This window comes from Merops nubicus, unplaced genomic scaffold, assembly GCF_000691845.1.
Source record: "Merops nubicus isolate BGI_N331 unplaced genomic scaffold, ASM69184v1 scaffold4282, whole genome shotgun sequence".
Lineage (NCBI taxonomy): Eukaryota > Metazoa > Chordata > Aves > Coraciiformes > Meropidae > Merops > Merops nubicus.
The window spans coordinates 31,512-43,928 of NW_008594166.1; positions in this window are offsets into that span (position 1 = coordinate 31,512).

Consider the following 12,417-nt stretch of genomic DNA (forward strand, 5'->3'; position numbering starts at 1 on the left):
TTTTTCTGGTGTGGGAAGCTATATCAAATTATGACAGCTGGAAGCTTCATGCCAGACAGACTTGGTGCTGGGCATACATTTTAAAGCACGACCCTCCCAAGGCAACATAGTGCCTAAGAGGCACCAGCCACCTTGTTAGGAGTTTGCATGTTGAACAGTCGGTGTTGATACAATGGATTATAAGGTGAATTACAGTGCAACCAGGCTGTATTAGCAAGATGCCATCAAACTGCATGCAGAGTGTAAACTGAGGGATAGAAAAGTAAATTCCTTATTTGACATTCCAGAAACACATAACCCGAGCCAAGAGTTTGAGAACCACAATGAAATAAAAAGACAGACAGCTGGTTGTTTGTCATGATATCTCAGTGTAGAATTAGAGGCATTACTTACATATGGGGATTATTAATGACAGTTTAAAGTGGAATGTAGCTAATCATTACAGTACTATCTTCAAGCAGAGCTCTGGTGAAGCCATATAATACGTTCTTTCAGAGGAAATGAAACCTCAGCAAATCTATTTGGAGTACTAGCAGCGTGCAATAGTCCAAGGGTCTAGGTTGACTTTTCTGCTTCATTAGAGAAGAATTAATTCACAATTTGAAGACACAATTTTTACACATTTGGTTAAGCCATTAGTCTTGGCTAAGTCCATAATCCTTGTTCAGATCCAGAAAGCACAGGAAATGGCTTAAAAATGAGATTGGGTTAAAAATGGCATTATTTTTATTATTTTATTTGACTTCTAGTTTTTAAACTTTATTCCAGGTTTCCAGTCTGCACCCAGCAATGCTGAGGCTAACCTTTTTTTCAGAAAAAGAACCAAAGACTCAGGGAGCTGAGGCTGTTAGAAAAGCAGCACATTGAAGACATGCAGGATAGTGAGGAAAACTTCCTCTTCTGTGTAAGAAGCAACATGTTTTATAAGGGAGGCAAACGAATCCACTACAAGCAGTTAGTGGTGTGCAGACAGAGACAAAGCAAGAAGGATGCAGCAGCAAGGTGGTCTCTGACCTTGAAAGTACAGCCATATGGGCAGCCATGTTTTCACTCAGCTCCTACTGCTCTCAGTTTCCTCCTGGCTGGTTTTAGGCAACTGGATTACTTTGAACCTTTGAGGTCCGCAGAGCTTCTCAGTCTTCATAGACTAAGGCAAAGGATTTAGATGGCATATCAGCATGCTGGGACAAAATCCAGAGAGTCTAATTGTCTGTTCCAACAGTTAAACAGACCACGTATTTAAACCAGATGAGAATCAGGCTTAAATATCTCAAAGAGTCTTGGAAGGTCTGAGCACCTCACTAAGAGCAGACCTGCAGGAAAACCGCAGTTTTCACTTGGTGTCACTGTGAGATTATGCTCTGTGTTTTGTGAAAAGCACACTAGAAATTGAACATGCTGCGTTTGCTACAGATCATTATGGCTCTGAGTGTACGTCCCCCTCCCCATGGGTTTGGCTGCCTGGGCTCAAGGCCAGGTTCAAAAAACAGCTGTCTGGCCTTGAAAATGTTGTGAATAAAGAGGTGTTTGAGAACAAGCTGAAAGAAGTCTCGGTAGGGGCTCTCCCCCTTTGCTTGAGAGCTGACTTGGACCTTCCTGAGCTGTCCAGCCTCCATGCCCTGCCTGGATGTGTATCTGGTTGATCCAGACCCTCACTCTGACCCATGGACTGACTGTGACATTACTTGGCTCATTGTTGTTTACTTGTTTGCAGTCAGTGGATTGTGCCTGGCCTGGTTACTGCCACCAAAACCGTTCTGCTCAGAGAGGTCTCTGCCTGGTCCATGTGGTTATGTGTGGCATACTGCCCCTTTTCCCTTGTGAAGCAGCTTGCCCTTTCTGCTCTCTGACACAAAAGCAGCTGAGCTGCGAGCTATTAGAGTTTTCTGTCCTAAAGAATGAGTGACACTACCACATCCTGGGAAGTGTAATGAAACACCATCTCAAATGGAACTAGTTGAAAACAGTATCTAATCAGTTCTGCAGAGCATTGTTTGTAATATGGGAAGCATTTAATTCTCTCTTCTGACCTCTGTGGAAAAACACCCACCTCTTATGTAGCTCTTGTCTACGAAGGGAAGTTCTCTTATTATGTGCTAAACTGTGAATATAAAACAATGTTGTGACACCAGTATTCCAGTCTCCTCATGTGAGCTCTTATTCCTTATGGGTCTCTGCCGAATCCACACTTATTCTGTAGTATTACACAGCTATAGGCATCAGTGGTGTAAGTGGCAACGCTTCCTTATCTGGGCTAAGCAGAGAGAGGTTTAATGAAACAGCTCTGCAGGATTTGGACTGTTGCAAGCTCCAAATAACTGGAAACTTAAGACTTTCTGCTTTCTGTATTGATTTCTCTCAGATACAGCATGCTTTAATTTCCAATGTGTGTCTGTTGTTTTGATTTCTTCTCATGTTTTGGAGCCTCTGGGTAGCTGTAATTCACCCCTTGGCTTGCCCTCTGACATGGTGAGGACAGCAGCACATAATCAATGGCAGTCTTGCTCCTATTAATCTTGTGCAGTAAGGGCCTGATCCTCTTTCTGTGAAGGGCAAGAGGACAGTTCACACCAACTTCAGTGTGGGCAGGGGAGCGCACCACACACTAACAGCTTCAGCAGCAGGTGTTCCCGGGAACCCACATCAATCTTCCCTTTTGTTGAGATTAAAACTTTTACCACCCTGTGCTGGGCTGGAAATCAAATAGCCATGCAACCTGACTCTCCAGCATTAGGTGTGAAAGGTGTTGCCAGGCAAAGCTCTCCATTCATTTTAATTGCAAGAAAAATTAACACCTAGTCTACTAGAAAAAATGGACAGCTTTGAAAGAGCTCACAGTTAAGCTGGTATATTTCAATATCTTCTGAGATTAGAATGAAGAAGCACTATGTACCATGAGGAAGGTGAATTTCTTACTTTCCAGTGGCAAAAAAAAAACATCTCAGTTTCTTGTTTCTTAGTCCTGGAACCAGGTACAGATGTGGGTTTTGGGTCAGAGAAATGACTGTTTTGTCAGCCTGAGTCTTGGGCCAGAGTAGTTTCAGAGTCTCAGTCTGTCCTGACTGTGAACTACTTGCACTGAGTCTGGACATAGACTTTGCATTCCTGTGTCATAGTTAATTTTTTAATAACAGCTGTGCAGAGGCCTGATACGCTGCAGTACTTTGAGAGAAAGTAGATTAAGCTCCAGTCCAACACAGATTTCCATCTGTAAGTATTAATTTTGTGTGGTGCAAAGCTCATATAAGTCTTTCTAGGGACAGACTTGTACAGATGACACCCATGAAGACGGCTAAACGTAGTCTATCTAGTCAGGAGCTCAAGAAATACACAAGTTATATGATTGTCATTTATTGCATGTACATTTCCAAACAGTTTGGGACATTTATATATGTATAACTCAATCATTCAATGTCTAACGTTTAATGTTTTTCTATATTTGAATAATTTATGTTGCATAATGCAGAACATATACAGGCACATAAAAATTTATATACACAAGTGGGCACCAATACAGTAAATATTTATATTTTCTTTATAGATTGAAACATGGGAGAGAAAGACATGGGCTGTTTGAACTCCTCCTATTCTTTCAATATGATACATGATTGATGCTGTTTAATTGTTCATCTAAGTGGTTCTTCAGATAGGTGAACTGTGTCTCATGAAAATCAGTATATTTTAAGATTTGTGTATGATTTGTGCCTGTTTGACAGGATAATTTTTAATTTCAAGGTAGTCAGAGATTTGAGTAGCTGTAGAGATGCAGCAATTTACTTACAGTTACACACTACATCTAGTAGTACTCAGAGCTGTTGTTTCCAGTTGTTTTGATGGTTGCATTATAAATCAGAAAGAGTTAAGCAACTGAATTTTATTTTTGTAACTGCATTGTTGCTAATACTTGATAGTAGGTTAGTACATTCTTTGTATAGGAATTTGAAATTAATAATTGGATATTTGCCTAGAAGTGGAAGAGGGTGCTACTTTGTATTGGTTCGAAATAATTTTACTCAAATGCGGGATAGAAGAGATCTTATACATATATAAACTTTACATATGCACTCATATAATCCTATAGAGAAAATGCCCAAATAAAATTTGTGTTTCATATTTATTTCCTGATTCAAACATAGGCAAATAGTTAAGTTCTTTGCAGTGGCATAATGTCCCTTTGGAAAATCCAGTTTGTTCCCCTGGACCCTGCATTACCCCACAGTGATTCCTGTCTCCCACCTCCACGGAGACAGGTCTCACCCCATCCCAGGTTTGTCAAAGGTGGGAAATTATCTGAGTTTTAAAAGTCTGAGTGGTGCTGAAACTCACTGTGTTGGGGAGAAGGTGAGCTGAACCCCAAAATGCCTCCTAATGACTTCTGTTCGGACGCTGAAAATTAAAATAGAAGTGGGAATTTGCTCCAGTGAATTAAGTATTTTATAGGCACCAAAATATCCATCCAGGGCGTGTTTTGGGAAAAAATACATGGGGTGGTAAATATCCTGTTGTGCTTCATGCATCTGCCTGTGGATGTAAAGTCCTCCCTACCCAAGTTTTTATGTGGTGACTGCAGAAATGGGAGTGGGGAAGGACACTGAGGTCTCCAGCAGCACTGTCAGGGCTGTCAGGGCAGCCTGGTGGGGTCAGTCCCTGCAGGTTAGGGTGCATGGGTACAGGCATTTTTCAGTGTTTATTTTTTCTGTGTCAGCAGCTGTGACTGTGTTTTCCTGCTGCAACCAACTCGCACGACAGGAATTTCAGAAACTGCAAGGCTTGGCAGATTCAGTTTCTTGTCTCTAGCAACAGCCCATGCCAAGAGCTTGAGGAGAGGTTCAGGGAAGGCTAACAGTGGTTGATGGTGAGGATAGCCTGCCTCTCATGGACACCTCTTCTTTGGTGCTATTTGGTAGCTGCAGCATTGCAGGAGGGTTGAAGTTCTTTCCCAATCCTGGAAGAGTTACAAGTATTTCATCAAAGTATGACATAAAGAGGCACGCAAAGGCTTCATATACTCCTTTGATCATGATCTGAATACCCTCAGTTAATTAATTCTCTTGTTGACTGGTCTGGCCTAGGAGTCACAAAATCGGCATTTCAAATTCCAAAAGGCAATGTTGCTCCATTTAGGGATGAGCACACTATGAAGTCTGTATTAGGACCCATCTCCCTCATACTCCGCAAGAATGAGTGGTATTAAAACTTTATGTTTGCATTTGATCCTCCTTTCGTCTTAATGTCGCCGTGGAGCACTCTTTTGGATGGGGTATTTATTGCAGTTTGTTCTTCGCCCTTTTTCCCTCTTGGCCTGTACTGACAGATGTCATGCTCCTAATACCTTGCAAATATACTCACTAGGTAACAGAGAAACAATGCAGGCTCTTGCCAGTTGTCAATCATATGATCAAAGGGCACAGCACTGTATGTCCCAGGTCAGCAATGAATTTACATCCAGTCTTTGTTAGTTTTTTACTCTGGATATTAAAAAACGTATTTAGATGTGGAAAAATGGGACCAAAGTCTTTGCCACAAACTTAGGAGTTTAAGTCCTTCACAGGTTGCTGCAGAGATCATTACATTTTTTTTTTGTTTGTTTTCCTGAGCCAGGTAAAAGCAATGTCACCTTCACCACTTTGCTCTGCATGTGACTCCAGCTGATCTTGACCCACAGCCAAGATGCAGAAGGCTGGCTTTATGATTGAAGCTCAGAAGCATGCTGAAGATGGGAGCAAAAATGTAAGACTTCAGATTACACTTTGGCATGGTCTGTAAAATTCAACACTTAAAGCCCTTTGAATCCTTTTAGTTAAAGCTTCATTTTTTTAAAGGTTAATGATCATTTGATCATCAGAATGAGCTGCTGCTGCAAATAAGGACCATAAATTAGATCACAGGAGAGCTAATAATTTTTCTTTTGTGCTCTTCATATGCAATTTAAGCTTTAGCTTTAGAAGAAAGGGTTTCCCTTTTGGTATAAAGCAAGTTTTGCAGTATTATAACTGTGTCGATGAGCTTATATCTATGGTATTTCTATAAGGAACCTTAGACTAACGTGTACTTGGCTCCCTGTATTGTCAGCATTATTCTTAATGGCTTTCCTTCCTCTCTGGTCCTCTCTCATGCATCAACCTTTTCCAGTCCCATGTCCCTGTCCTGCAATACTTGCTCTCTGTAGTCCTCCCAAAAGCTCCTAGTGTCACTGTCTAACAGCTTTCAATGGTCTTGGTTCATGTTTGACATTGTATGGACCTAGACAATGTTTTAGCAAGCTTTATATCCAGGAAAACCCAGTGTTCAGTGTAGCAGCGATGTTAACATCAGCTTTTCACTTTTCCAGTAACTGCACCACATATCTGTCTGTAAGGTATACCTCATCTGTTTCCTGTTGCTAGACATGAATGTTTTATAGCTTTGTATAGAAATTTTTTAGCAATAAAAACAGAAACACTGATGTCAGTTCTTGATAAGTAACTTATATCAAATCACATCCCACTAGTAATCTGGCATAGCTCTTTCTTACAAAAGTATTATGTGAAGAAATGCCCAAAATAACATTTGGTGTTATTAGGAGCATCAAGATCTCATCTGTAATAACAATAACTACTGAAAATCCTGCAGGAATAAACCAGATATTGGTTCTTATATAAAAAAAAACTTCTGAGTTTCTTTTTAATTTCCTTGTATGAAATGACTTACTGAGATTATTTCAACCTTATCATTAAATGTCATCGGTGATATCATAAAGTTCAGAAAAACTAATCTTCATGAAGGTTTTCAGGTCTTTTCTCCAGTTATAAAAAATTACATAAAAGTGATTTCACAAAGGTTGAGATAAATAAAAATTGCATACTTTCATAGTTCCTCTGTAAATTTTCCCTAAAACCATTACAACTGCCACTGAAAAAGTCAGCATTTACCACTCTGGTATCAGATATGTTAGCACAGAAGACTCAATTTACTTGTTAGGAAAAATTCTGGGAGTCAGTGAGGCACTGCCTTCTAGGGAGGCTACACATTCTTCAGCCCTGGAGATATCTGTGGTCAAGTTAGAGAAAAAGAGGAATTGTACTAGGATAGGTGTCAAAACATGTGAAAAGACTGAAATAAAGTACTAGTATGGCTGACTTAATTAAAATGAAATGAAATCCAGCCAAAGGAAGCTGAAATAAAATTCTGAAGAGACCATTAGAAACTAATCAATGTTTTTGTTCACATCTTAACAGGCATTGATAAATAAGTCTCTATATACAAATCGCATATGTATATACAGATAGGGATCTTTACTTGGGATGGATGTATGGCATAATTATATGAACATAGATCCTGTGAGTCACCTTTGAGACTAACTTGTCAGATCATAGGCTGGAGAAATGAATATTTGGGTAACATTGGTTCTGTCCTCAAAATATGCTAAGACCCTCCTCTACTTGTCTGTGCAATATGTCTAAGAGAAGGCTATGTGAAGTCTAAGCCCTGACTAGACACAGCTGGGAATCATCTGGGAATGAAGGCTCAGTCATTTGGGAAGGCATTGCTAGGCTGAAACTAAGAGAGCAACGTGATCCAACTTGATTTTGACAATCCAGTTTCCATCATTGGTCTTTGGAAGTGACAATGTGCTGAGAATGAAGAATTCTGCTGCTCAAAAATTATTATGTAAGCCTTGGGAGAGTGGAAATGCAACATACCTGTGTGCTTCACAATTCTGTCTCAACCAAGTGCTTGCTTTTCCTAGAAGGGAGGAAGGCTGCACATTTTTTTGCCAGCTGATCATTGTTTTGGCTTCACAACCAATTTCTGCAATAAAATCTCCACCCAGGAAGAATTAATCAGTGTTCACCATAGCCCCTAGCCTGAACTGTCACTCTCAATTTTGAGGCACAAGTCCTGTTCTGAAACCACCAAGCAAAGGCAGCAATTGTACATTCACACCAGAGCAGAGAGCGTGAACTTTCCTTCACGTATCATTACATATGTTACAGCTGTGACAGCTACTCACACTGTGGTTCTGCATTAAATATAAGACAGAGGGCACTATCTTGCAAACAGTTGCTCTAGTCAGTGTACTCATTCCCACAGAGAGTCATTAAAGTTAATTTTGCATTGGATTGTCTGCAAGGAAGTAAAACTGGCACTTGGAGCAACCCAGGTGGAAATGCTTCCAATAGGACTCATTCTCTGAGTTTTCTGCAGCTTTGCACAATGCTTACAGAAGTAACTGTAAATTAAATTCTCTGTGCCAGGCTCAGTCATTTTTAAAAACTTGGTCTTTGATTTCTTTTCTTTCATCTTTTTTTTTTCTAATTATAAAGGGCAAAGAAATTGATAGATGCAGTTAGGCACAGAACTATGACTAATCAGGCAGTGTCTATGCATTTGATTTCTGCATACGAATTCAGAAGCAATGATGACATTTAGTTTTCGAGAATTTCCATAACCTTTCTGTCTGGAGCTGCTGTGTATGCTAAAATAGACATGAATATACACACTATAACACCAGCATGGCTGTGGTCCAGAAATTTTGTCCATGCTCCCATCATTCTAGCCATTAGAGGTATCCAGAAATCCTAGAGAAATATATCAAATTCTCAAAATCTATCTTGGCAAAAGTATTAGAGCACATAGGGTGTGCCAGAGAAACCATAGATATACAAGAATCTCAGTTGTTGAGGAAGTCTTATTAAAATATACTGGATCTTGATCATGTATGTGCAATTTACTTTGTATTGCTAGTACGGAGAGAGCAAAAGAGAGCTGAGCAGAGAGAATGGTGACCTCCTGGTGGCATGCTGTCTGCAATGCTTTGTGTAAGGCATGGAGTTGTACTACAACAAATAGATAAAGCTTTGTCTGAGGAGAGTGGGGATGGGAAAATTAGCCAGCCCATGGGTGAGCTATGGTGGCAGCTGAGGCCAGAACATTCCTTTTCAATTGAATTTTCCTGGCATGCAACTTCTAATGTGTTCTCCCCTATAGCTGCAAGAAAAAAATCAAAGTGTTTTTAATATCTTCCAACATAAAAAAAGAGGAGGAATTACCATGCCATTCCATTGCTTTATTGGCTTATGGAAAGAAAGAAAGAAGAATTTCTTTTGATCCCACACAAGAAGAACCATGTCTGTTTCTCATTTTCAATTCAAAACCCATGCACAAGGAAAAGAAAATTGAACTTAGTGCAGCAATATCCAAACACATGCAGTGGCACACACATAATGCCTGATTTTACCAATAAATGCATGCCACGGAGCCCATCTCATGCAGAGTGCAGTGGAAGTGGTCTGTTCTGATGTAGCTTTGAGTCACTTCAGTAATGCCATGACTTTATCGCAGTAAAAAGTTTGGTGAGAACATTGTACCCCCTAGGTGTAACTTGTTAATAAAGTACACATTGATTTCATCTACTGAAATACTGAGTTTCTGTTTCTTCTAAGCTCTTCTAAGTGTGCTTCTTGGATGTAGCTCAACCTCCTGCAGTCAGCATCTCAAACAAACCAGTAAGCATGAAGGTGTGTCTATATGCAAGAGTATGTGTGAGAGAGAGAAAATAGGGGGCAGAGAAAGGATAGGAGAAAGAGAAAGAGAGAAGAAGAGAGTGAGAGAGAAAAGGAGAAGGGGGGAGAGAGAGAGAGAGAGAGAAGATGTGAAATAAACACCAAGAATGGGAGGAAGAGAGAGGGAAGAGAGAGAAATGTCAAGTGGGAGAGTCTGCTGTCTTTCAGTATATCTGTCCTGTGTTTATTTTCTGAATAATGTTGAGAAAAATCTATTTTGCTTTATTATAAAGAAGCACCTGGATAAAACTATACCATTTAAAGAAGCACAAGGACTTTCTGCAAAGGCACAGTATGCATGTAAAGTGCTTACTTGTCACTTTATTGATTCTTATCCGGGCATTATTTAAACTGTTTCCATATGGCACAGGTCTTTTTTATAAAAACCCACCCACTCAGATACCATATTAAAAAAAGGCTATCAGATTTCTTTGGCATTGTCTGAGTCACAAATCCCTCTTGGCTTTAAGCCAATAGGTTTGTCTGATCTATCTATTTAAAAATAGATGCTCCTCTCAGGTTTTGCTAATATTTTACCTGGAACTGAAGCCAGGCTGCCAGAGATAGAGCTACCTAATTCTCTCTCTAGTCTTTTTAAGGATTGCAACGTTTCTGTTCTTTCACTTTGTCTCTTTTCCAACCTTTGACATTTACAGAAACTTAAGCATTGTTCTGAACGTGTGTAGAAGCGTCAGGTTTGCTAGAATAATTGTTTGCTACCGACTCTCTAATAAGACCTTTGGCTTTGTTTTTTTTCCTTATCTTACCCTTGTAAGAACTAGACTTGGTGAATTCTAAATCTCTTGCTGCTATTATCCTCTTGCATCAGGGCTGTGCTGTGCTGTCCTTCTCCACAGACCAGCAAAAAGCTTTTCCTTTTTCCCAGTTCCTGTGTAAGAGTTTCCACATTTTTTTCTCCCTTTCTCTTCTTCTGCTGTCACTGGACTAGAATATAACTTTTGGGCACAACTTTGAGGAACAGGTGGTGGTTAAGCTGGGTTAGAACAGGAGAGAGCTGGCAGTCTGAGCTGGCGGCAAACCTCTGAGAAGGGGGATCCTTCTTGCATCATCCGTACTTCCAGGAGTTAGAGAGAAGAGGGAAGTAATTTGTTACTAATCTTCTTTGACGCACTAACTTAGCCATTTTGCATGGCAGACAGTGGTGAGGGGACAGAGCCAACCATTGCCTGTCTCTGACACACCAATTCTGAGTTGGCCTTATTGAAGTCTGCTATCTGAATCCACAGACCCAACTGTGCCTACTGTGTCAAAAAGGTTTCTTATTTCTTTGTGCAGACATTTGATCTGAATTAGACAGTAAAATAAGTGTCTAGCTTACTTTAGATAAGTGCCAAAGATGCAGTGATTATCCAAGTCTTACCAGAACCTTTTGGTTGGAGTTATCATGAAACCTCTCATGAAACAGTCAGTTTTGTGTTTTGGGCACAATATGTGATTATAGCTTCTAGCAGGGAGGACAGATAAGCTACCCTTCCTCCAGAGCTCTGGTCATGGCCAGCAGTGGAGAATACAGGGATGAATAAAAATTTAAAGGCCTTTAAAACAGAATGCAGGAAAGCCAAGGGGTGTTGCAAAAGTTTGCAGCCATTTCTATTTTGTCTGACTTCTGATACATCCACTCTGATTTCTCTACTTACAAGAGCACAGTAGCTACTATGCAAAGTAGCCCTTGCCTACGGCTGCCCAGACAGTGAATGTCTCCTGTCTTGCAATTCCATGGATAGTATGAAGACTTTCATCATGCCATCACCTTGACATCACCAGGAACAGCAACTGCTTGTTTTCCTTGTGATATATTACTCCGAAACAACATAAATGTCAACTGGCTGCCCGCACGTATTACACTGGGAGAAAACAGCATTGCTCTGAACCTCTAACTTAGTTTGTGGCCAAACTGAAGTGCTGGTATCTTAAAAAAAATAAACAGAAGTAGAATACTGCAACCCAAGGAACAGTTAATATAAAATTTGCTTCATATTTCATGCCACCTCCCTTTTCACACTGCTGGGGCAATTTTCCACACGTTGTTACCTCTAGGTCCCATCCAGTTTCACCTCACTTGTACTGGTCCTGGCCATCAGCACAATGGCTGTATTCATTTGTCTCAGAGCTCTGAGACAAGAAATACTAAATGTTGTTAGCTCCCTCACTGCAATGGGTGTCTTGGCACCATGTTTGTTTTTGTGGAAAATGTTTTATTAAAAAAAAAATGAAAGACCATTTCTGTATTATCGGCAAACTTCAGAAAGGGAACCCCAGGGTTTGGATTGAATGATAAGGTTCTTCTTGGCAGAAGAATGTATAAAATCACTGAAATTAAATAGATGTCTTTATATGCTCCAGAAAAGACTTGTTATATTGCTGTAATGACTTCAACAATATTGTAAAAGATGAGTTCTTTTTAGATAAATGTGTTTGATCTAGCATCGATATTGTAGTTTGAAATTGCATAAATATTTGCACATGATAAATCCAGTTAATTGTAAAGAGTACTCTTAGGAAAATACAAGTTTTAAAAATAGTCCCTTAAATAGGCATAAGGTGCCTTTGACAATAAACCTATCCCTCTTTCTCAGTTCCTGACTGGTATGGTGGAAATAGATTCATGACTGGTCTCAGGGCAGTTCAGAAACAGTAGATTAGAGCTGAAGCACCAAATATTCAAAGATTAAGTCTGCCCCTGTCATGGCTGAATTTTTAAGAAAATTATTTCAAGAACCGATTGCACCATAGTCACAGTATTATGGAGCTTTGTACAGCCTGCAAAGTCCCTCCACATATCCAGCCTCTTGCGTGGGTTTTGCAGGCTGTGCTGTATTCCTGGCTGCCACAGCTAAATCTGCTACCACTA